General features: G+C 51.3%; 1 protein-coding gene across 2 annotated transcripts in view; it reads right to left on the bottom strand.

The window, feature by feature from the left end:
- Fbln2 (fibulin 2) overlaps positions 1-20,925 on the bottom strand; it is a 70,110-nt gene extending 49,185 nt beyond the window's left edge. The window contains exon 1 of one of the 2 annotated variants that reach the window (XM_063237957.1): positions 20,796-20,925. The gene's annotated coding sequence lies outside the window, so the exon portion shown is untranslated. The remainder of the gene's footprint in view (positions 1-20,795) is intronic. The other variant, XM_063237956.1, reaches the window with a different exon arrangement.
- Between the last annotated feature and the right edge of the window lie 1,532 nt (positions 20,926-22,457).

Here is a 22,457-nt window from a genome sequence, read left to right as displayed (position 1 = left end):
CTGTCTAATAGGGGACAGGGCAGGGAAGAAATAAACTAATAAAGTAGGACTCTGCAGAGGCCAAAATAATTAACTCCTAGTCCCCAGGGTCAAATTAAAAACAACAGGATCCTGAAGGTCCCCACTGGATGCCTACAGGTGGGAGTAACTAGGGAGGGCTCAGGGGGACAGGACAGGACCACATCCAGCCTAGCCACAATGCTCATCCCCCTCCTCAGTGATTGGTTTACAAATGGACATGTGAAAAAACTTGGCCAATGAGACACAGAGCTGTGGACACTCTGCCAGAAGATAGGCAAATGATGCTAAGGCCTGACATCTGCACTTTGGTCTCTGGGACGCCCTGGCCACCAAGTACGAGGTTTGACCAACCCTGTGGGACGGGCCACAGGAGCCCATTCCTCCTGGTCTCCACTACAACCCAATTGTGAACCATCAATGGATTAATTCATGTAGGAGGCAGAGGCCTCCTCAGGATTCAGTCCCTTCCCAAAAGCCCTCCTCTGTGCAGAGGACGAAGCCTTCAACACAGAGCCTTTGAGGGACAGTCCACATGCGCAGTCTGCCACCCAAAGCTCCTGCTAAGGCCCCTGAAATATTAGTGCTCAGAGGCAGGCAATGCTGGGATGGAGCACCCACCAGGGCTCATGGTACAGCCTATGGGTACCAGGAAAAGGGAAGGAGAGATCTGAGACCATATTCCTGAGGCATGTGTGTTCTGGCTGGATTCAGGAGTATGAGAGCCAGCCAGGTATGACTGAGAAGCTCATGGGACCTGACTGAGCACCAGACACAACCAGGCACAGTGGTTTTTCCTAGGAACGTTGCAGGCAACAAACGCTGGAATTTCTAAACAGATCACCACCTGACTTGTTCTATATCGATGACATATCCTACAACGTTTTACACGGAGCATCAAAGGCAGGACAATGGATGTCTCCTCACCTCCCCACCACTGCTGAGGGGCCTGCTAACCAAGAAGCACGCAGATAACTAACATTTAGGTGACTAGGTAGGACATCAGGCCACCCTCAGCTGGCATTCAAGAGCAGCCTCTGGGCATGCCTCTGGCCAGTGCGGGTGGCTCTGATGGCAGCGGGTGCAGACAGTGCAACTATAGGGGAGACAGAGCCAGAAGGTGCTTGAGGTCACCCATCTGGGCTGTGGCATCTTGGGTCTGTGTGGACCAAACCCCTGCTTGGGTGAGGGGACAGGGGTTCCAAGATGGGCAGTGGGTTATATTCTGAGGACCATACCTTCAGTGGGTCAGGACCAGAGGACATACTCAGCAGGGTGCACCCTCAGGGATACCAGAAGGAACAGGGGACTGAGAGCACTATATGTGCTCCCTAAGACTCAACCTCTCCTCATAGCTCCTACAATGGTACCCTGGATAGGTTACGGTGGCGGGGGGATAGGGTGGCCTGGGCACATCAGAGTCAAAGCACCCAGACTGGTGCTCAGCCATGCTGACCTCCTGAATCCGGAGTGCAGCTCCCCTTCCTAGTGTTATCACTGCTCCCTAACCCATCCACAAACTCACACCCCTCATCCCTCTAGGAGGGTGACATCACCTCCCTTATCCATCAGCCCCCATGATCATCTAGTGTAGCCCCCTAGCAAACACTCACTGGGCTGGCAAGGACGACAAGGTCAAAGTAGCCTTGAGGATAACCACCACGTTGGAAGTGGGGCCACAATCAGGTTCACAGCGAAACATTCCTGGATGCCCAGTGGGCACCAGAAGCTGTGGAGAATACTGAGCCCAGATGTACTATGGGTCACTTTTTACTGTAGCTGTTGGGGACCTCAGCATACAATTTTATTCTCTTTCTTGAGGACTTTCATCTTTCACTTCAAGGAGGCACTTTATGATTTCTCTTTAATGTATCCAAAGGCCAGTGTCACTCTTCTCGTGCTGTATCACTGTTGCTATTAAGCAAACTAAGGATTACAAAGACACAAGCACTGTGCTACCACCACCATCTAGCTGCTGAGATGGCCACCAGGTCACTAACATGGAGTGGCACATACAGTGGGGATACTCCATACCAAGAGTCAAGTCCCAGGTGGGATTGCAGATTTCACCATGCTTCTCAGAACAGTCAAATGAAAACTTAGTGTAGTTTGGGTTATGATTGATTGCAAATAATTAAATCATGGGAAGCCAAACCATGGACAGGGCAGGAACTACTACATACTATGTCCAACCATTGGACAAGAAATGCTTTTTCCTTCTCTGATTCTCAAATAATCTCTGATTCCGATGAGAACAGGCTTGCCAGATCTAGCAAGTAAAAATACAGGATGTGTGCAGCTCCAGTGGAATTTCAGATAACAATGGGTAAGTGTCTGGTGTAAGGATGCCCCAGGCAGTATTCAGGACACACTCATTTACTGTGTCTAAAATTCTGATTTAACTGGGCAGCCTACATGGGATCGGGCAAGAAGAAAGTCCCCAGATTGGCCCCAGTATGGCTTTAAAACTTCCTGAGTATTCAGGAGGGAATCTCTTTTAAACAGCAGGCAGCTACATCAAAACAATGGTCTTGCAAACAGCCAGGATGACAGCGGGGAAATAAACACAGAAGATGCTGGTGATGTACAGGGACCAAACATGAGTATCAGCTTCCCCACTCCAGCCAGCCCTAAGTCCAGCCAAAGGGCAGATGCAGACCAGCAGCCACACCATGGACGGGCCACTCAACAGCAAGACATTCTACACTGGCTGGCACTGGGGACCCCTCTCTGCTGGCACTAGCAAGCTACCCAGTTCTTGTCTACCAGGCTGGGGTCTCCAAGGCCCCAGGCTCTTGTCTACACTCAAAGGAGAGAGAAGGGCATAGGTGAGGTGGAAGTCCCACAATCCTCCCCCCAGACCTGAGTCACTTTCTGAACAACCTGGGGTCCTGGTTTAGAACTGCATCTTCTACAGGTGGCAGCTGCTGGGCACTCCCACCCTCTTCCAAGGGGCCACGTGTCTAGCCACACAGTCCAGTCACCCCTCATTCATTAGTACCACCCAGTCTACAGTTTCATAAGCCCCATCGCAGGATGAGGGACCAATGAGTGACAAATCTCTCATGCGCCTCCAGCCTGGGACAGGGATACAGGTGCACACAGGCAGAGAACTCTGGGGAGGAAGGGCAACAGGCAGCAGTCTGCACCCGAGGGAGCCCTCCACAGTGAGGGCTCATTGCATTCACAATGAAGACCACAGAGTGAGCTCCTAGGTGCACCGGAGAGTGGCCACACCTGCATCCAGGGCCAAGCAGCTGGGCAGATACAGGTCTGAATCATCAGTCACCAAACATCACACAGCTGGAACATACATGCACCTTCAGGACACAGCAGCAGCACTGTTTGAACCACACACAAAGACACACACCCAGCAGGAGCACACAGGGCCGGGGCTTAGAAGTGGTGCAGAAACCTGCTTCGAACCCACTGCAATCACCCAGGTGAGTGAGAATGTGATTTACTACAAATAATATCTACATATCATTCACAATAGATGAAAGGCAAAAGCAACCCATGCGTCTGTCAAGGATTAATGAATGTGGAAAATATGGTCCATTCAACCATGGGATCGTATCAGCCTTTGCCCGGCAGGGAATTCTGGCACAAGGTGCCACATGGATGAACCTCGATAATGGTATCCTAAGCCATCAAAAGTGCAAAATATGAATGATTCCGCTTATGTGAGTGCTCACAGTAGTTAAGTTCATAGACAGAAGGTAGAGCCGAGCCTGCCAGGGCTGGACGTTGGGTGTGGGGTGCTACTGTTCTAACGGGGACACTTGCTGTTCAGGATGATCACAAAGCTCTGAAATTAGGTAACGGCAATGGTGGCACAACAGTTTAAATTTACTTAATAACACTGAACCATGCACTTAAAAATGGCAAACTGTACGTATATTTGACTCAAAAAGTAACAGTACATGTGAACTATACAGCCAGAAATCTTCACATTGCAGGGAAAGGAACAAGAAGAAAGAACGGCATTGAATAACCAACAGGAAATAAGGGGCGCTCCTGAGACCTTCCCTTGGTAGTAAGCTTCCTGGCATCCAGGGCCAAAAGGGAAATTAGCAGGTGACCCTGTGCTCCTTGTCTGGTAAGAGGAAGTCATCTACTTCACTAGGAAAAATAAACTTGTCCTTGGCACAAGATCTCAGGGGGATTTTCACTGTTGATTGGGTTCGTATTTAATTATCACTTCCTCAGTGCTGACAGCATCCCAGGCACAGGCCTGCAAGTTTCCGGAGATGAGTGTTTCATTTTGCCATGTTGTACAGGTGAGGAAGCCGAAACCCAGACATGGAAAATGATCTGTCGGGCTGTGGAGGTGAGAGAGGCTAGAGAGTCCTTGGCTCACTCATGGCTCAACAGGACAGAAGAAACAGGGCGGGTAGAGTGGTGTCATGCAAGATTCCCAACAGGATGGTAGGGCCAACCCTCTGTCCCAGTGGGAGATTCCAGTCCACAGAAAGCAGAAAACCTGGGCAAACCCTTAAGATGTTGTTTAGAGATCTCAATGGTAGAACCAAAAGCCAAGCCTAAGCAGTCACAGCAAAATCTGTGACAGATTCCTAGGGGTGGGGCTTCATTCAGCCAGTGGTTACCAGGTATCTGTCCAGCCACCATGCAGGGACCACAAAGCACACTGAATGTGTCCCTTTTCACTAGAAAAGAGCCTTTTCAAAGAAAAGAAAGACAAAGGAAACCAAAAAACAGCTGTGGTAATTTAGCAACAGGCAACAAAAGCCAGAGAGGGCAGGATGTTGGCAGACAGAGAAAGAGAAAAAGAGAAGGGATGTGAAGGTCACAAATTATCGAAAGCCAAGTGATGGCAGAGCTTGGCTTCCATCTTGGAAGCCTCATTTCCTTCATTTCCTGGGGCTGAAAGTCTTAATAACGGGATGGCGTGATCTGTGACAGCAGTGAGACCAGCGGGAGGGGAGGGCTGAGGGTCGGGCTTTGGGAGCACTCTGATCCTCTGGGTCAGACAGCGTGGGCAGGCGAAGGCAAGTGGTGCCTGAGATCCAAGAGGAGGAGGAGGGAGACACTGGGGCGACCCAGAGCTGGGCATGGAGGCACACGCCTGTAGTACCAGCTACTTGAGAAACTGAGGCAGGAATATCGCCTGAGCCTGAAGCTCCAGGCCAGCCTGGGCAACAGAGTAAGATGCTCTTTAAAAACAAAAAAAAGTAAGTGGTGACTCAGCACAGCCCCACACAAGACTTCGAGTACTGGAAGTCTGGGTGAGCTCATGAGAATGGGGAAAAATAATTCTTCAAGTCAGGTTGTCCACCCCTCCCTTCCCACTGCTCCCTAGGAAAGAAAAAAGAAAAAGCAAGCAGTCTCGTTGTATGGTAGGTGAGAGCTGATCCCACATTTCTAATATCTGTGTAATCACTAAGCTCATTACCAGCACAAGCAGGTGACAAATTAAAGATTAATGCCCATGACTTTTAATCAACCTCTGAGAAAACAAAATGTTGCTTTTGGCACCAGAGGGGACTGATGTTTTCTTTCCCCACATCCCCACTCTGCAGAGAGGAAACGGTCCCAGGGCAGAAGGCTGAGCAACAGCCCTGCCCCTGTGGAGGCAGCCAAGGCTGAGCTCAGGCTCCCACCTGGCCCTCTGCACCCCCACCCTCTGCGTAGCTGGGACTGGGCACACCCGTGTCCTCCCTGCCAATGACATCTGAAGCATCCTCCCCATGGCCTGCCGCCCTTCACCACTGTTCAAGACCCTAAATTCTCTCCATCAGCTCTGGCCCCATGAGAATCTGTGAAGAGCTATGGATGATCCACCCTCATCTCCACCAAAAACCAAAAACAACAAAACAGTGGTGTAGTGGACACTAGCTGTCCACCTTCCAGCACATGTTCAGCATCTTTCCAAGGACATCCCCTAGATTCCACCCCAGGGTCCACAACACCCCCGCTGCAGTGCTAACCAGTGCTTTCCAAAACCCTCAGAATGATGCCAGCCCAGGGAGGGACACCGAGCCAAGTAAGCCTCAACTCAGGCAAGTAAGTGGCAAACAACTTCTCTCTTTCTCACTGTACTGCACAAAAGATGACGATTAACATTCAGGGTCCTGAAGTCATCCTGTTCTCAGGTAGAAGCTCTCTGGCACTGGGCCAGCTCAGTCTCTGGAGTAAAGCCAAGAGATGGAAGACAGAGAAACACACAGTGACAGTTACTGGGCACTTGGATTCATCACACTTGAAACTATCGGAAAAGCTAGGCATCATAACAGGAACCCATTTTGCTTCAACTAAGTTGGACAGATTTTCAGTCACTTGCAACCAAAAGCCTTAACAGGCATAAGAGACACACCTAAAACTGTGAATCCTTGGCTAAAGACATAGCCCAAGGATAAAGTAAAAACGTCTAAAGGTAGCAGCCAAAGCCTTTCACCATCTACCAGTGGTGTTGAGTGGCAACCAGTTGTTTCTTACCACTGCTGAGAGCTCTAAAAAGTTCACCATCACTGAATCTAGTCCCTGATCCATCTTTCCTAGCACATTTTCCTCTGTTGTCCTCCAAATTCTGCAAAACAGGAAGAATCACCTGGTTCCCAGCCTCTCGTCTTTGCTCATGTCATTACCCTTTCTCCTAAAACTCTGAACATTCAAATCCACCCCCTGCTTTTGGGTCAAACTCCAAGGGTGGGTAAAGGGATGAACTGGTGAATAGGTGAGTAAGTGGGTGGATGGATGGATGGATGGATGGATGGATGGGTAGATGGGTGGGTGGATGGATGACTGCATCATGGATTGATTGGTGGTATGTGTGAGGATGGATGGATGGATGGATGGATGTGTGAATGGCTGGGCAAGTTGATGGAAGGAGGATGGATGGCTGCATGGATGGGTGAATGGGGAAGTAGACAGCTAGGGTGAGTACAAGATGATGAGTGGACTGGTAGGTCAGAGAGATGAAAGGTGGATTAGTGGATGGATATGTGAACTGGTATGGGGTGAACTGATGACATGAATGAGTGAACAGGTAGATGGTAGACAGATCATGGATAAATTGGTGAAGGTCAGTAGTAAATGGAGGACAGATGGGTGCGAAGGTAAATCTATGGATAAATGAGTAACTGGTGGGTGGACAGGTGGGTGGTGGGTAGATCAGTGAGTGAGAAGCTGGAGGATGAACAGACAGGTGTCTGGCTGGATGGGAACAGCAGTATGGGAAGGAAGGAAGACCAGGTAGGTCCCAGATGTGTGGCCAAGCAGATGTACGGACAAGCGGCCCAAAGGATGGGGAGGCAGAGCTGGGCAAACTCTCAAGCCGGAACTCTTCCCAGTCCCCATGAAACATCCCAGGACAAGTCCAGGGTTCTCTCACAGCCCAGCATCTCAAATATGTCCCCTGCAGAGGGGAACAGTGTAGAAAGCACAGGCCCTGGAGTCAGACTGGCCCATGTTCAAATCCCAGTGGAGCCACTTCCTGGCTGTGTGACCACAGCGCAGGGACTGCGGCACTCTCAACCTGGCTTTCCACATCTGTGGAAGGAGAACAGTCATGCACACCTCTGGGGCTTCGAGAACAGAAGAAGAGCTTGTCCAGAGGCAGGGACAAGGCTGGCCCAGCCAGAGCCTGCAGTAGTTTCGACCCTATAAAAAATTATTGGAAGAAATTGTTCCAGGCACAGAAAAAAGAAGGTGCCTTCCCTTCTCCTTACAAAGATGAGGAAAATCCTGATACCTAATGTACGGATAGTACCAGAAAAGAATCCAGATGCCAAATCCTAACTGAACTAGTAGACCATAGAATTCAGCAGCATATTAAAAGGTTAATAATAATATTAAAAGTTAATAAGTAATAATAATAAAAAAGACAACAGTGCTTTTAGTAGTGTTTTAAACTGTTAGTAGCTTTTATTCACTGTTATTCAGCAATAAAGGCTAAAAGAAAAATTCTACCTAACCATGAGTGCTGGAAAAATGTATGTGATACAATTCAACATCTTGGAATTAAAAGCCTCTGAGAAGGATACACCCACCTCCCCTCCTACGGCAGTGGTCTTCAGCCTTTTTTGGCAGCAGGGTCTGGTTTTTATAGCAACAATTTTTCCACAGACTAGGGGAGGATGGTTTCAGGATGATTCAAGCACATTACATTTACTATGCACTTTATTTCTACTATTATTGCAGTGTAGTATATAATGAAGTGATTCTGTAACTCACCATAATGCACAATTAGTGGAGCTTGAGCCATCTGTCCATCTGTCCTGAGCTTGGGATGGAACAGTTCCATCTGAGGGTGATGGGAGACAGTGACACCTCAAGTGCATGCTGCTTATGGCCAGCGTGCCCTACAATTCCATTTCAGTTGCTGTCACTAAAAGCCTGCTTTACAAAATGGATGCTGATATGAAAGCGGGCTGTTTCGTGCTTCTGTGGCAATCTCAGAATATTGCACTTCGACTTCAGTCCAGAATCTATGGAGATTTGCAGTTGTCTCAAACATTTTAAGGTCACAGTCACTTGGGGCCACAGTGACTTCAAGCAATTGATGCTCTTCTGCCATGGACCAGTTGATTCACCTGTCTTATTTACAAATGAGTCATAAATCCACCCCTTCCCAGTTCAGGGGTCTCTTGTGGTGGGGAAGTAATGCTGTAACTTCTTTAAAAGCTGAAATGAGTGAGTGTGCACAAGCTGGGAGAAAGAAGGTCCTGACTCAGGCTCTTTCAAAATCTCCGCTAATGTTTGAAATATAGCAAAAAGTCCCAATGCTCGCTCATCCACCCCGTAATACCAGGTTGATTTTGAATGCAGCCATGTTACTGGACAACTGAACACAGCTGTCATTCTCATCTGAAGTGACAAGGTGAGTTCACTGAGCAGGTAGAATATGTCACATGAGTAAGCAAGTTATGTATCACTGAAACATGCTACCAGTGGTGACTGGTGTTCTAAAAGTAAGCTCTGGGTTGGCTCTTGTAACTCAAAAGGCTGCTCAGTGATCTACTTTTAGAAAGTTATGTTGCTTTTCTGTGTTAAAAGGTGTGTGTACTGAGCATCCATCACCTCACAGAGCTGTGTGAATAGATGTGAGTTAAGGCTGTGTACTTCTGTGTGGCTAATAATCACATCATGGAGAACACTAACTTCCAGAGACATTTTTTGGTTAATCAGCATTTTGACATGGGTAACACAGTGTACAGTCTGACATTTGACCTGAGTAGTGAAACCAAAAATCTGTCTAGTCATGGCTCTCTGTTGATCCTATACAGATACAAACTGACAAACTCAGTTTTCCTGATATGTCATCATTCAAAAACTTTAATAGTTCTACAGCTATGATATTGGCAAGAAAGTAATACATAGCATAATCAGGTTCATCCTCCTGAAAAGTGTATCACACAAACAGAAACATTGTTGCCTTGTTGTCCACATTGGCCAACTCCCCAGCTTGGACAGCACACAACAGTGACTCATCCTTTCTAACCCCTGTACCTCAAAATCCTCTGCTATTTCATCCGTTTATCTAGTGATGGTGCTGACCAAAAGAGGCACACACACGACCTTCTGAACTGCAGACTTCCCTAAAAGTTCATGACAAATATCCTCAGAAGCAGGCAGTACCAACTCTTCACCAACAGTAAAGAGCTTCTTATCTTTAGCAATGGGCTGCCCACTGTAAGAATGCTGCTCTTGTTACAGACACATTTGATGACATGGTGGCCTTCAGCAACTGCTTCTGTACTTTGAGTTCATTGGGGTTTTTGTTTGTTTTCTTTTGAAAAACTCCAAAGACTCATCTTTTAATGCAGGGTGCTTGGTCTCCACGGGGTAAACCGTTTTGAAGGTTTCATGGCTTCACTGAACAACCAGTCAACAGCCACATATTATATAAAGTAAGGTTGGAGGATGTGAATCACCTGGTGCAATGAACCTGTAATTTAAGGACTCTTGGTATTTTCTTTTAAATGTAGCTTTCTCTGTTGCTTTCTGTTTTAAATGAGTCTTCTGCTGTCTTATCATTGGATCTTTGCCCCTTTCCAAAGCAGCTCTCCGGTAATTTTTTAAAACTCATTTTAGCTCGGGTTGGCTGCACATTCACCAAAACTGTGACTGTGACAAGGGGACACTGCAAAAAGAGTTGGTGACATGCAGACTAAAGTGCCTGCTTCTGGCTTAGAGTCTATCAAATGCAACTGTTCACTTGAAGTACACAACTCATCCATCCTGTCACCAGATGCAGCTTTACTGTCACTCATTGCTCTCTGATGAGGTTCTGATAGGAGTCTGTATACGACTGATTTATCATGGTCTCTGCAATCAACCTTCCCAGCTAACTAATGTTACTCAGTATCTGCACCACCTCAGCTCCACCTCAGATCATCCGCATTAGATTCTTTTTTTTTTTTTTTTTTTTTGTCTTTTTCCTTTTTATCGGTACTGGGGATCGAACTCACGGACTGCCTGCTTTTCAAGACAGGCACTTATGCCGCTGAGCTAAATCCCCAGCCCCCCGCATTAGATTCTTGTAAGGAGCTCACAGCCGAGATGCCCCATGTCCACAGTTCACAGCAGGTATCATATAGTCATGGGAATCTAATATCACCACTGATCTCACAGGAGGTGGAGCTTGCAGGGTAACTGGGTAATGGGAGTAGCTGGAAATACAGATGAAGCTTCACTCACTGGACTGCTGCTCACCACCTGCTATGTGGTCCAGTTATGCCTGGCAGGCCGTGAACTAGTACCTTTGGGGACGGGGTAGAGGATTTCAGTGCCTCTCTGGAGGAACAAGAGGACAGGATCCGAGGAGTGTGGTAGAATGGGGACCTTAGAGCTGCCTTCCTCCTGAGCTTCTGATAGGTCTCCTGGACAAGGCACATCAGTGCCCCACTCCACCCCAAGCAGGGTGCAGAGCCAGCACAGAGTCATCTGTGCTCAGAGCTCAAGCAAGACTGGCCCGCTCCAGGGAGGGGAAGGGACCCTGAGAAGGGTGCAGTCCAGGTCTCACCCATCTCTGAGCCCAGACAATCCTTCTGCTTTGCTGTTCCTTTTCCTTTTTAAAAAAAAAAGTTTATTTTGAGGCAATCTTGAAGACCAAGGCCCTTTTCAATGATGGGTGTGTACACAGATGTCCCAGCATCTGTCTCTGGGTGTGCATGTACACATACCTGTGTCAGACTTCCCTCACCTTGTGGCTCTCACCTCTCCTCTGTCAGTCTGAGCTGGCTGCTGGGTGACTGACTTCCAGCACCCTAACCACTTCCTCCTACTTGTGCCCCGCTCGCCTCTGTCCAGACCACACTCTCCAAAGTCATCAATGGCCTCACTCCATTCCCCACCTCAGTGCAGTCAGTCTGCCAATGTCACCGTCTCAGGCCCAGCACACTTGTCACTCACCTATTTCACTGTGGACCTGCTGTCCCCTCTAACCTGATGGATGCAGGTCCCAGAGATGGAGCAGGAACAAGAGACAAGCAAAAAGAGACTGAAACTGAAAGGCTCAGGAACGAGGACAGATATACATCAGGGAGATGGAAAGAGATGAGCAAGACAGAGACAGAAGCAGAGATGGAATGCCAAACAGAGCCAAGGAGCTACAGAGATAGAGAGATAGAGACAGGCAGGACAACCTCTTGTGCAGACCCAGCTCCCTCAGCTCCACCGCTGCAGCAGCAGCATCTGGAAGGCTTCGCCGGCCAAGGGAGAGGCAGCTGGGCTCTCTGAGACTCCCTGGGGCCTTTGCTGTGCCAGTGCCCTAATTTACTTGCACGGACCTGAAATTTAGGAATTTCTCAGAGCTGCCAGTAAGGCAGCCAGAGTATAGAGAGTGGCAGGGTCTGGCCCAGGCTGTGGTCCAAACCTCAGAGGCCCCCACAGTCCTCAGCCGTCCTGGACGAAGCAAAGGGGCATCTGCACACAGGACCAAGATGTGCACTCCCAGAGACCTGGCACAAAATCCAATCCAGCCCCACGGTTGCCAGGCACTGCACACCCTGGGATGCCCCGAACAGCAATGCTTTCATCTGCAGGATGGGCCTGATCACCACAGCCTTCTAGCCATCTGGAGGCTTTAAAGACGGTACAGGGACCCTGCTACCATGCCCAGCAAACCACACGTCGTGTTCAATGAGGAAAAGAAATGAGATTTAGCTCCTCTAAACCTCTCGCAGCTTACTACTACTTCTCTGTGACCTTCTCACGCTGCATTTTCAGAGTTCACAGACAAAAGGGACGAAAGGAGAAGCTTGGACCAAACCCTCAGAGAGCAAGAAATGTTGCCCAAATCATTTGGGGACCCTGAGCCCCACCCCTTCTCTCTGGCTCCTTATTTTATCAAGAGCTACCATAGACCACACATAGCAGCTACTTGTACCTGAATGTCCTCATGTTCCCTTTGAACATGCCTCCATGCAAGACAGGTCAGGAAAAGAAACAAGTTGGCTGCTTATGAGATACTTGGGGACCTCTACAACCCTTCCCCCCTAGAAGTCCCCGTATTTCCTCTGGGGAGGCCTCCTCTCCCATTTTCTGGCTACCTGAACTGCTGAGTGGCCAATGAGAAGTCTCTCTCTCCATTCACAGTGACCAGGCAGGGACAGTTACATGATCCAGGCACAGGGGCCCATGCTGATGCTGCTGGGAAAGGAAGGACCCATTGCTGCTCAAGAATATGAGCCTGGAGCTGCTGGGGCCACCTGACAACTGAGTGACAGAACCTGTCCGAGAATACATGTAAAAACACAGAGCAACCCTAAAGGAACACAGCTCTGATGGCATCTTTCCAGTTCTGGATACAGCCCTGCCTGAAGCTAACACATTTTTTTGCTTAAATTGTGTGTTCGATCCCCTCCAATCAAAATAATCCTGACTCTTATAACAATAAAGGCAGAATAACAACCGTCTTGCACCATTGCTGACTCAACTCCATGATGTTTGAATTTCAGGAATTACTAAACTTTCTCCCAGCATTCTCTGGAATGGCTCAGTATGCAGCACTTGGGCCACACAGCACTATCACAATCATGTGACCCCCTGGGTGGGAACACTGCTATCTATGATTGGTCAGGATGGACGTCTCTCCCAAGCTAGGCCATCAGGGTTTTCCACTCAAATGTTGGGATGGAATTACAAGAAAGCACAGACCATCTCTAGAGGCAGGAACTCCAAGAGTTCCAGGCTGAGGGTGGGGCCAGCAGTGGGGACTAAACTGGGCCACAGTGCTACAGACAGAGGCCCCATCAGCCCTGTAGGATCTGAAGCCGAAGAAGGGTCATCCAGCCATCCCAAGAGGGTGTCACTGGGTAGACACATTTTACCTGGGGGGCCCAAGAGGGCCAACTAGGGGACAGTACTTCATTAAACCAATCTGCTATGAACTCAGTGTTTGTGTCCCCTCAAATTCACCTACTGAAGTCTTGTCCCAAGAAACCATGTTAGGAGGCAGACTCTTTGGAACATGGTTACCAGGCTCCAACTGGGCCACTGGAGTAGAACCCCATGACAGAAACAGCGTCCCTCTAAAAGGAGGAAAAGAGCCAGAGGTCACCTGTCCACCACTTGTAGCCCTGGCAAAAAGGGACTCCCTGGCAAAGGGACTCCCAGCTTCAGAACCACAAGAAATAAGCACCTGCTGACCCAAGCACCCAACCTGTTGTATTTTGTGACAGCCACCCAAGCTGACTAAGGCATGGTCTCTTTCTCCTGTGGCAGTGTCAGATCAGGCACTCAGTTCCAAAGAACCTGCAGGAAGGGGCTCTGGGGTGTCCTCACTGTAAGTGCTACTGGAATAAACCCCCAAGAAGCAACATTAGTGACCCTCCGCTCACCTTGGCACCACGTTTTACCATTCACAATGCCCTCTCCTTGTCAGGCCTGCGACCCTCTTCCTCAGGCCCCAAGCCCTGACCTGTCCCTGACTGAGATCCCAGGCCCTTCCACCTCGACCCTCAGGGCGCTGCCAGGTAGCTCAAAAGGGCGAGGATGCAGTATAGAAGACAACTCCAGGGCCGCATGAGCACAGGGACCGGACTATGCCCGGGAACAGGGTCCTGTTCTTCAAGACCCTGCCTACAAGAGCCCAATGCAGCACACAACAAACACATCAGGGGTCTCTGGGAGACACAAGGTGTTGATTACCCACCACGGGGCCTTCCCAGCCAACTAGACACGGCCATGTCCAGGATGCCCAGCTTCAGGGACAGGCTTTGAGGAACCTCGTTCTTGGTGAGAAAGGATCTTCCATCCTCTTAATGTAGCAGGGCACAAGAGAATGACTCTGTGTGACCCTGGTGTGCCTTTAACATCCCTGGGATACATGCCACCTCTTTATAACAAATGGTGGGCAACTCTGGGGCAGGAGAAAGAAGGTGACACAGGCTGTCAAGAGTTGCTTTGTGGGTGCTGTGTTATCTATGCAGGGATTATGGATTTCAGGCAGTGGTCCAGAAATAGACAGAGCTTTGATCAAGGTTTCCTTTCAAAATAAGGGTGAGCAAAACAGGGGTGGAAGCTTTCTAAGTAATACCAGGTATCTCAGCATGCAGAGAAGGCAGGAGGCTGGTGACAGAAGTCACCCTATTGCTATCGGAAAGGGAAGCAACCCCGCCTCCCTCTGCCAGCTCTGTAATCAGATAGCAAGCCAGAGGTGTCAGATCAGACAAGGTAGTGAAATAAATTTTCTTCCAGAGATAAGATAGGGTACAGAGCCTGTCTACTGCCCTGTGACAGAGGACCAGGGATGCTGTTGAAGAAAGAGCATCAGAGAATGGGCTATTCAGTTTGTGTGCATAAGCATGACTATGCATGTGTATGTGTGCACATGCATGATGGGGGGACCAAGGGAGGCATGGTGGGGTTATGCCTTTGAGGGGTAAAGGTATTTCACAACCCCTACCCCTGAACTGCCTGAAAGCTCATGTGGAACCAAGCACAGGAGAGAAGAACCAAACCCTAGTGTGGCCCAACACAGGCAGTGGCATCTCAGAGTAAAAGGTGACACAATCCAGCATGTTTCCTGCCAGGGTATAAGTACAGCTCCCTGTTTGTTCCCCATCCCTCCCCAAACCCCCAGAGAAGACACTGTGCCCAGGTCCATTCTGCAGATCAGGAAGCCAGGTTGGGAGGGGAAACTCCCTAATCCCGAGTATTGAGTTGAGGCCCAGGCAGGTGCCAGCATTCTTCCCATACACCCTAACTTCAGAGGCATGGGTCAGGCTATGCCTGGGCACCAACCATCAGCAGAGGCACAGGCTGTGCTCAGTTCAGAGAGGAACACACGGAGGCCAGGGTGAGGTGGGCCGGGCCCAGCCTTTGGCACTCAATGCCTGCTCTGGCTCTCTACCCGGCCAGGGGCTCCCACCATCCCTCTGGCCCCAGCCCAAGCCTGGGGTGGCACCACTTCCTCATCAGCTCTGAGACCTGGGTGGGAACGCTCGGGCCAAGGACAATACAGACCCTCTCAGCAGGGCCAGGTTCCCCACCCTGGAGGAAGGAAATAACCTTTCCCCAGACCAGTGCTGGCTTTGTGACAACTGCCCTGTAGGAGTGGAGACAAGCACGTTTCTAACGTTCCAAATTCCCAGTTCCCAGATTACAGAAACTGTGAGGCAATAGCGCAAACTCATGCAAGGCTTGAGCCTCATGGCCCTGGGAAAGGATGTGCCCGACGTGCCCAGAGGAGGGGAACAGTAGCACAGGGCAGCCACAGTGCCCCATACTCCAGGCCCGGGAAGTGGACTGAGCTGACACCCAGCCAGGTTCCTGTTTGTTGCCTGCAGTGGGACTACAGGCAGGCAGCCCCTCTTGGTCCCTCTGTTTCCCTGTTCTGCACCCACAAAGGCTTCCCACCTGCTGTCCCCAAGTCCTACCCTACTCCTGGTCCTCCAACCTCACAAGTCTGGCTGGGGCCCCTTCCTGCTCAGAGTACTGTGCCCTCATATGAAAACCAGGAGTCCTCCATTTGGGGCAGTCCTCCATATTTAAGGTCCTGCCCATCTTTTTTCCCATCTCCCCTACAATTCATTCACCAAGAGAAGCTACACTTTCTCCCATCCCTAGATCTCTTCCTCCACCCACCAGAGTACCAGCACCATTTCATACTGGAAGCCCTCGCTGATCGCCCCAGACTCCAGCAACCTCAGCACTGCAGAGCTGGGTGGGCAGCACCCCCAGCCCTTGAAGTGACCACAGAGTCACCTCGTTCATAATGTTCCCTCAACGTACCAGCCCCTGTCCAGAACAAGCCCACACATACATCGTGGTGTAGAGAAGAAGGTCCGAGGCCTGGGCTGACTCCAGCCCAGGAATTCCGAGGAACTGGCAGTTCACAATGCCTGCAAGGGTCTCCCCGGCTCCACCCACAAAATGCAGGGAGGTTTCCACTCTCTCCAAAGGGACCCACAAATGCATGATTCCCTTGCCCCCTGTGCTCCCAGGAATGGGGTGAGGTGTTCATCAAACTGTCCTCAAACCAGAGCCTTGGCCTCACTCTGCTTACAGCCCAGCCAGAATCCCAGCAGCCCGTCTCCTTAGAGGCCCACAACCTGACTGCTACACACCTCCAGTGCTGCTGAGAGTAGGACCTCCGCTGCCACTCCAGCCTGCACGCCACTTCTCAGGAGCAGGGGTACCTTTAGGACCTCAGTAGACCTTGTTCCTCCCTAATATCCCCACCTCAGTGGTTCCAAGTCACATCCCAAGGGACTTCCACAATCATGGGAAAGGGTCCTGTTCCCCAGATGCTCCTGGGGAACTTGTCTCTGCCATGGCCTCTGTCTTACTGTCCCTTCCCCCAGTAATGCCCAGAGATGGGTCCCTCCTTCTCAGCCCCTGTCCTGGTCATATGCACAAGACATCACACTGTGCACTAATCTGCTCCCTGTCCATGTCGCCCACGATGATGGAACTCCATGGTGCTGGAGGGCATCTTCCCTGGCACTCACAGCAGTACCCAGCACTCAGGAGGTGCTCACTGAGTACCTGCTGAATGAATGAAGAAACAGAGGCCCACAGCTCCCACCAGGCCATCAGTAGGGGGTACCCCCTGCAGAAGAGCCCACAGGCCTGCGTCCAGCAGGCACACCCACGGGAGAAGGGTGGGAGAAAGGGGAAGAGAAAAAGGGCAGGGCTGTTTCTTTTATCTGTTGGCCAAACTTTGCAACAAGGACTTTGGCACTATATAATTTTGATCTCCTTGGAAACCCAAAAAGTCTAACAAAGAACCCAGCAGGAAGTCTCACTATCCTTTGGCCCTCTGTCCCCTCCCTAGGCAAGCAGAGGGAAACAGAAACGCTGAGGTTAGTTCTCGGTGTGTCCATTTGGGTTTGTGGATGCACAGGTGCATACATGAATTTATATTCTGATTTTATAAAAGAGGTAACACATTTTACACACCAGTCAGCTCCTCACTCTTTTTTAGTAGATCTTAAAGATCTTTCCATAGAGAGCTTCCTCAGGTCTTTTTTACAGCTGCATAATAATCCACAGTAAGGTCATGTAGCATCTATTCAACCAGCACTCAACCTTGGATCGCAGGATCTGTCAAAGGGCCTGTCTCCCCCACTTACCTGTAGATTATGGAGCAGGGAAGAGGTATACCTCTTCCCTTGGCACAGAACTGGCTCAAAGGAGCAGGCAGCCTGGCAGTTCTGCCAACATCTCCACTGAGGCACAAAGACTTGAGTTTGCTGCCAGCTAGGGTGTCTTTCAGTGGAAACTGCATCACCTGACTCCCTAGCTCAAAACTTCAGTAGCTTTCAAACTGTCAGATAGCGGCTCCTATGAGACCCCAAGACTATGCCTGGTCCAGAATGGACAAGTGACTTCCTCCTGGCCGGAAGATCCTGGGAAAGTCCTCAGAGTTCATGAGTAGGTTCCCAAAATCCACCCTTCCCACTTCCCCACTCTGGCCCAAGGCACACAGTGGTCAACAGCAACCCAACCTGGGCCATGTGCCCTCTGTACCTGGTCATGCTGCCAGGCCCAAAATAGCTCTGGTCTCACACACTGAGGCCAGGACTGGTCTCCATTCATTTAAGCACATGCTTCTGGGCACACACTATATAGCAGTTGGAGAACGGAGGGTCCGAGAATAATACAGGGCCACCCCACCCCATGCCACCCAGCAAGCAGCCGCCTGGGGGAACACAAGATGCAGTGGAAGCCAGCTGTTCCTCTGACTGCAGTGGGTCCCCTGAGTTCCTCTCTGTGTGGTATCTCATTTGCCACCACCAGTGGGGGCTTATGGAAAGTATGTGCCTAACCCGCAGCCTCTAAATAAATGTAAGGAGGAACAACCTGGGTGTTTCTGGGGCCACAGTGACTCCCTGGGACTCAGGGGTATCCACCTTGTGGCAAGAATCCTGTTTTCTGGCTGATTAAAAGGATCCTTAACAGCTATGCAGGCCTCAAGCAATCCTCACACCTTGAACTTGAGTCCATCCTAACCTCTCTGCCTGAGCAGTTTCAATGACCTTAGTCCAGCTGAGCTACAAGCATGTATTGAGCACCCACTGTGTGTGGTTTATGGGGCAGGCTCGAGGTCAGTGGCACAAGCCTCACCTCTCTCCCAATACTTACTTTAGGGTTCAAAGAACCTGGGTTAAAATCCCTGCTTCCTCACTTCTTTGCTGGAAATTTTTTCTTTCTTTCTTTCTTTCTTTTTTTCTTTGAGATAGAGTCTCACTATGCAGCCTGAGCTGGCCTCAGACTCACAATCCTCCTGCCTCAGCCTCTGGAGTGCTAGGATTCCAGACAAAGACCTCCACACCAGCTTTCTAAGCCTCCCTCCCCATCTACCAACTAAGTGTCAGATCTTAACTTGCAGGATGGTCAGCAGATCTGGGAAGAGAAGCAGGGGACAGGGTGTAACTCAGACAACATCACCAGACTCAGTCCTGCCTTCCTCCTGTGGGGCTCCAGATCCTTGTACCTATGGCCCAGCAGAGATGCCTGTGGTCCAGGGCCCTGGACACCTCTCACTGCTCCTGTCCCCAAGGTAACCAAGATTCCCAACCACTCTGGACACCAAGCCTGGGCCCACCCTCAAGGTAGACAGAGCAGCCAAAGGAGTCCAACTTCCATGACTGACACAGCCACAGAGGCCAGGCTGGAAGTGAGAACAGTGAGAGGGCTGGGTGGAGACTGCAGGAAAAGTCTATGCCTGCCCATCTCAGGGGCAAGGAGGTGGGTGGCAGCCCTAGCCAAGGGGTGTCACGGAAGCATGTGGACCCCAAACCACCAGAACTCATGATATTTTTCAAGAGAAGATGGAAATCTGGACATCTATGTGAATCCAGTCAATTTGTAAATGCTGGCAGCTAATTAGATTTTTTTAAAATAATAATAATACAGTGAGAGCCAAACAAAAAAGGCAGGGCTAGCCACAGCCACGGCTGGCAGGTCTGAGTCTCCAGAGTAAGAGGCTTTGACTTCATCCATTGCCCACCCTGTCCCCAGCCCATGGCTTGGAATGGGGGGAGGGGAGGTTGCAGGAAGCCTTGGGAGCACCCCACGGCAACAGCACCATCCTGTCCAGCCCTCTCTCCAAGGGGCATCTTCACCCCCACTTTGCAAAGGCACAGAGTCTCAATCTCTCAGTGTCAAACAGCACTGGCTCCCACTGCAGGCCCAGTCCCAGGAAACCCATTCCATGCCTGGCTGTCACCCAAACCATCAGGCCTCCCTCCAGGAGGGCCCTGGGTCAGCCCCCTTCTCCAGGGGCCTCTCGAGGAGCAAGCACCCTGGCTGCACACTTTCCTCTTCTTTCTCTGGCCTTCCTCAGCGACACCTGCTGGCTCAGACTGGCCAAGTGGCCATCACAGAGCTGAGTTGGGAGAGACCACGACAGCAAGAAAGAGGCAAACTAGGCTAAGGGTGAAGCCGTAGCAGGGAGGGCAGAGAATAGGGGTGGAGAAGGCGAGGAGTCACACCCTCCCCTGCAACCAGTGCTCCCCAGTGCCCCTCAGGCCCACTAGGATAGGAGCCTCCACCATGCACAAAGCCTGTCAGCCACCCCTTGCCCTCCCCCAAGGCTGGGTCTCCCCAGCCCACCAGAATAGCCAGGACGACCAAAGGGCTGGGGACCATGGAGTTGCTGGTGTGTGTGACTGTGTTTAAGGTCCTGGGTTGTGAGGCACTCTTAGTGTGGGGCTGTTTGTGTCTCCGCATATGTAAGAGACATACACGTGTGTGGGAAACACGTGTATCACATGTGTTGGAGATCTGTGTGTGATGGATAGTGGCGTGGGGCTGACTCGTGTGCATGTTAGGCATGCGTGTTCCATCAAGACACAGTTATCTGATAGAGGGCTGTTTGTGTCTGAGGGACGCTGGTGTGCAGGGCACGTGTGTAGGAAGCACGTGTGAGCACTGGGGCCCCTGCGTGGGAGAGATCGTGGACTGGAGGAGGGGGCTGGGTCGTCCACACACACCATACTGAAACTTATGTGTGGCCGTGAGTGTGATGGGGTAGGCGGATCAGAGCTGGGAAGTACCAGATGCAGAGGTCCAAGTCTTTCCTGCCCCCGGGGCAGTGACCCAGGGAATCCGTGGCGTGATCCAGTGGGGCAAGGGACCCTGCCGCACAGGGCTGAGGCATACTAGGTCCCAGGGCAAGAGAGGAAGAGACAGCCTTGGTGGGTGGGGGACCCGCCCGCCCGCGGCAGCCCCCACGCAGCGGGGATCCGGACCACGAGACCGGCGGGTGGGCGGTGGAGCCTTAGGACGTCCCTGCGTGTCAGCCTGCGAGGAGAGGGGTGCCCAGCGGGGACGCGGGTCCCGGGCGGGAGGGGCGCGACACTCACCGCCGTGCGCTCCACTCGGTGGCTTCAGTCCGTCCAGCAGCCGTCGGCGTCGAGAGCCCGGGCCCCAAGCGCGGGGGGCGCGGGGCGGGGCAGAGGACGAGGGGGCGGGGCGGGGGCGGGGCCGGGCGAGGCGGTGGGAGCCGGAGAACGTGGGCGTGTGGGCGGGGCGGGGCGGGGCGGGCAGCTGTGTCCCTCCCCCTAGCCCCTCTCCTGGGGCGGAGTCTGCACCCTCAGGGCCCGGGAGCCTTGTGGAGATGCGTGCAGCTACCTGAACCCCATCTCTCTCCCTCTTAGAACCCTCGGTGCATCACTTTCCCGCCCTCTCTAAACTTTAAGTCACCATCAGCCACTGTGGCCCAGCCACCACAGCCAGCCTGAGCCTCAGGGTCCCCACCTGGATGGAGGCCCAGGACTCTTGGCTTGGATACCCTGTGGTGGCCTGAGGGCCCCTCCAGTACAAAAGGAACAAGGGTCAATCCTGTTAGAGGCCAGTCTGGCCTCCCATCACAATGCTGCCTTTGGTATGAACACTGACCGCTGATCCGGCCCCCCACTGAGGCAGGCGGGGTGGGGGGACACCCCAGTTTGGCTGGGCTCCCCACTTTCGCCAGACCTGTGCCTGCGCTAGGAACAGGCACGGCAGGAAGAGGGCATTTTGGGATCAGGGGCGGTCTCAGGTCCTCCTACAGGTCAGAGGCTCCAAAGCCATACCGGAAGATCGGAGTCCTGCCGGCCCAGAACCACATTCCCCAGAGCAGCCCAGGGGAAAGGGGACTGGCCCAGAGCCCAGACTGCAAACCTGGTCCCTCCCCTAGCACCTCAGGGGGTCCCAGAAGCTAGCCTGGCAGGCAGCAGTCCGGAATGCTGTCCCTCCACAGTCCACATGTCCATCCACCTCTCTGCCTCTCCAGCCACAGCCTCTGTCTCTGTTTCTCTTTTTTTTTTTTTCTTCTTCTTCTTCTTCTTCTTCTTTTTTTTTTTTTTTTTTTTTTTTTATCGGTACCAGGGATCGAACTCAGGACCACCTGCTTGCAAGGCAGGTGCTTATGCCGCTGAGCTAAATCCCCAGCCCCTGTTTCTCTCTTTTATGGTAGTAAAATTTCTACAGATAAAGTTCACCCTTTTAACCACTTGGAAGTAAGTGCACGTGTGGTGTTAGAACTTTTAGAACTTCTTCACTGGCCCTCTTTGGGATACGCCTTTGTCCCTCTCAGTCTCTGTCACTGTGACCATCCTCTCTGTCCCTCTTGGTGTCTCCTTCAGAGAATCCATGTCTGTCTGTCCCTCTCCCTTCTTTCCCTGTCACCCCATTTCTCTTCCTTCCTGCATCTCTATCTCTGTGTAATGTCATCTGTCCCTCCATCTCACTCCCTTTATTCCTCTTGGTTCCTGACTCTCTGTCTCTTGGTCTCTGTGTCTCAGTCCCCAGTCCACATTTTCCAGGACTTGAGGCTCAGCGTCCCCTCCCTTGCCTGTCACTACCTCACATCTCGGCAGCAGTAATGACCCAAAAGTGTGGACATCTCCACCCCTGGGCCCCCGCAGCCCATGACAGCAGAGAGGCAGCCCACTTGCCCAAGGTCACATATAGAAAGGTGGTACAGCCAAGAGGGACCAGCAGCTCATGACAGAGCCAGGAGGTAATGAGACCAAGGCCTGTAC

Source organism: Cavia porcellus, unplaced genomic scaffold (genome assembly GCF_034190915.1).
Source record: "Cavia porcellus strain 051 isolate PalLab524CR breed Dunkin Hartley unplaced genomic scaffold, mCavPor4.1 scaffold_27, whole genome shotgun sequence".
NCBI lineage: Eukaryota > Metazoa > Chordata > Mammalia > Rodentia > Caviidae > Cavia > Cavia porcellus.
The sequence above is the reverse complement of the archived record's forward strand: the minus strand, read 5'-3'. Positions and strand labels throughout refer to the sequence as shown.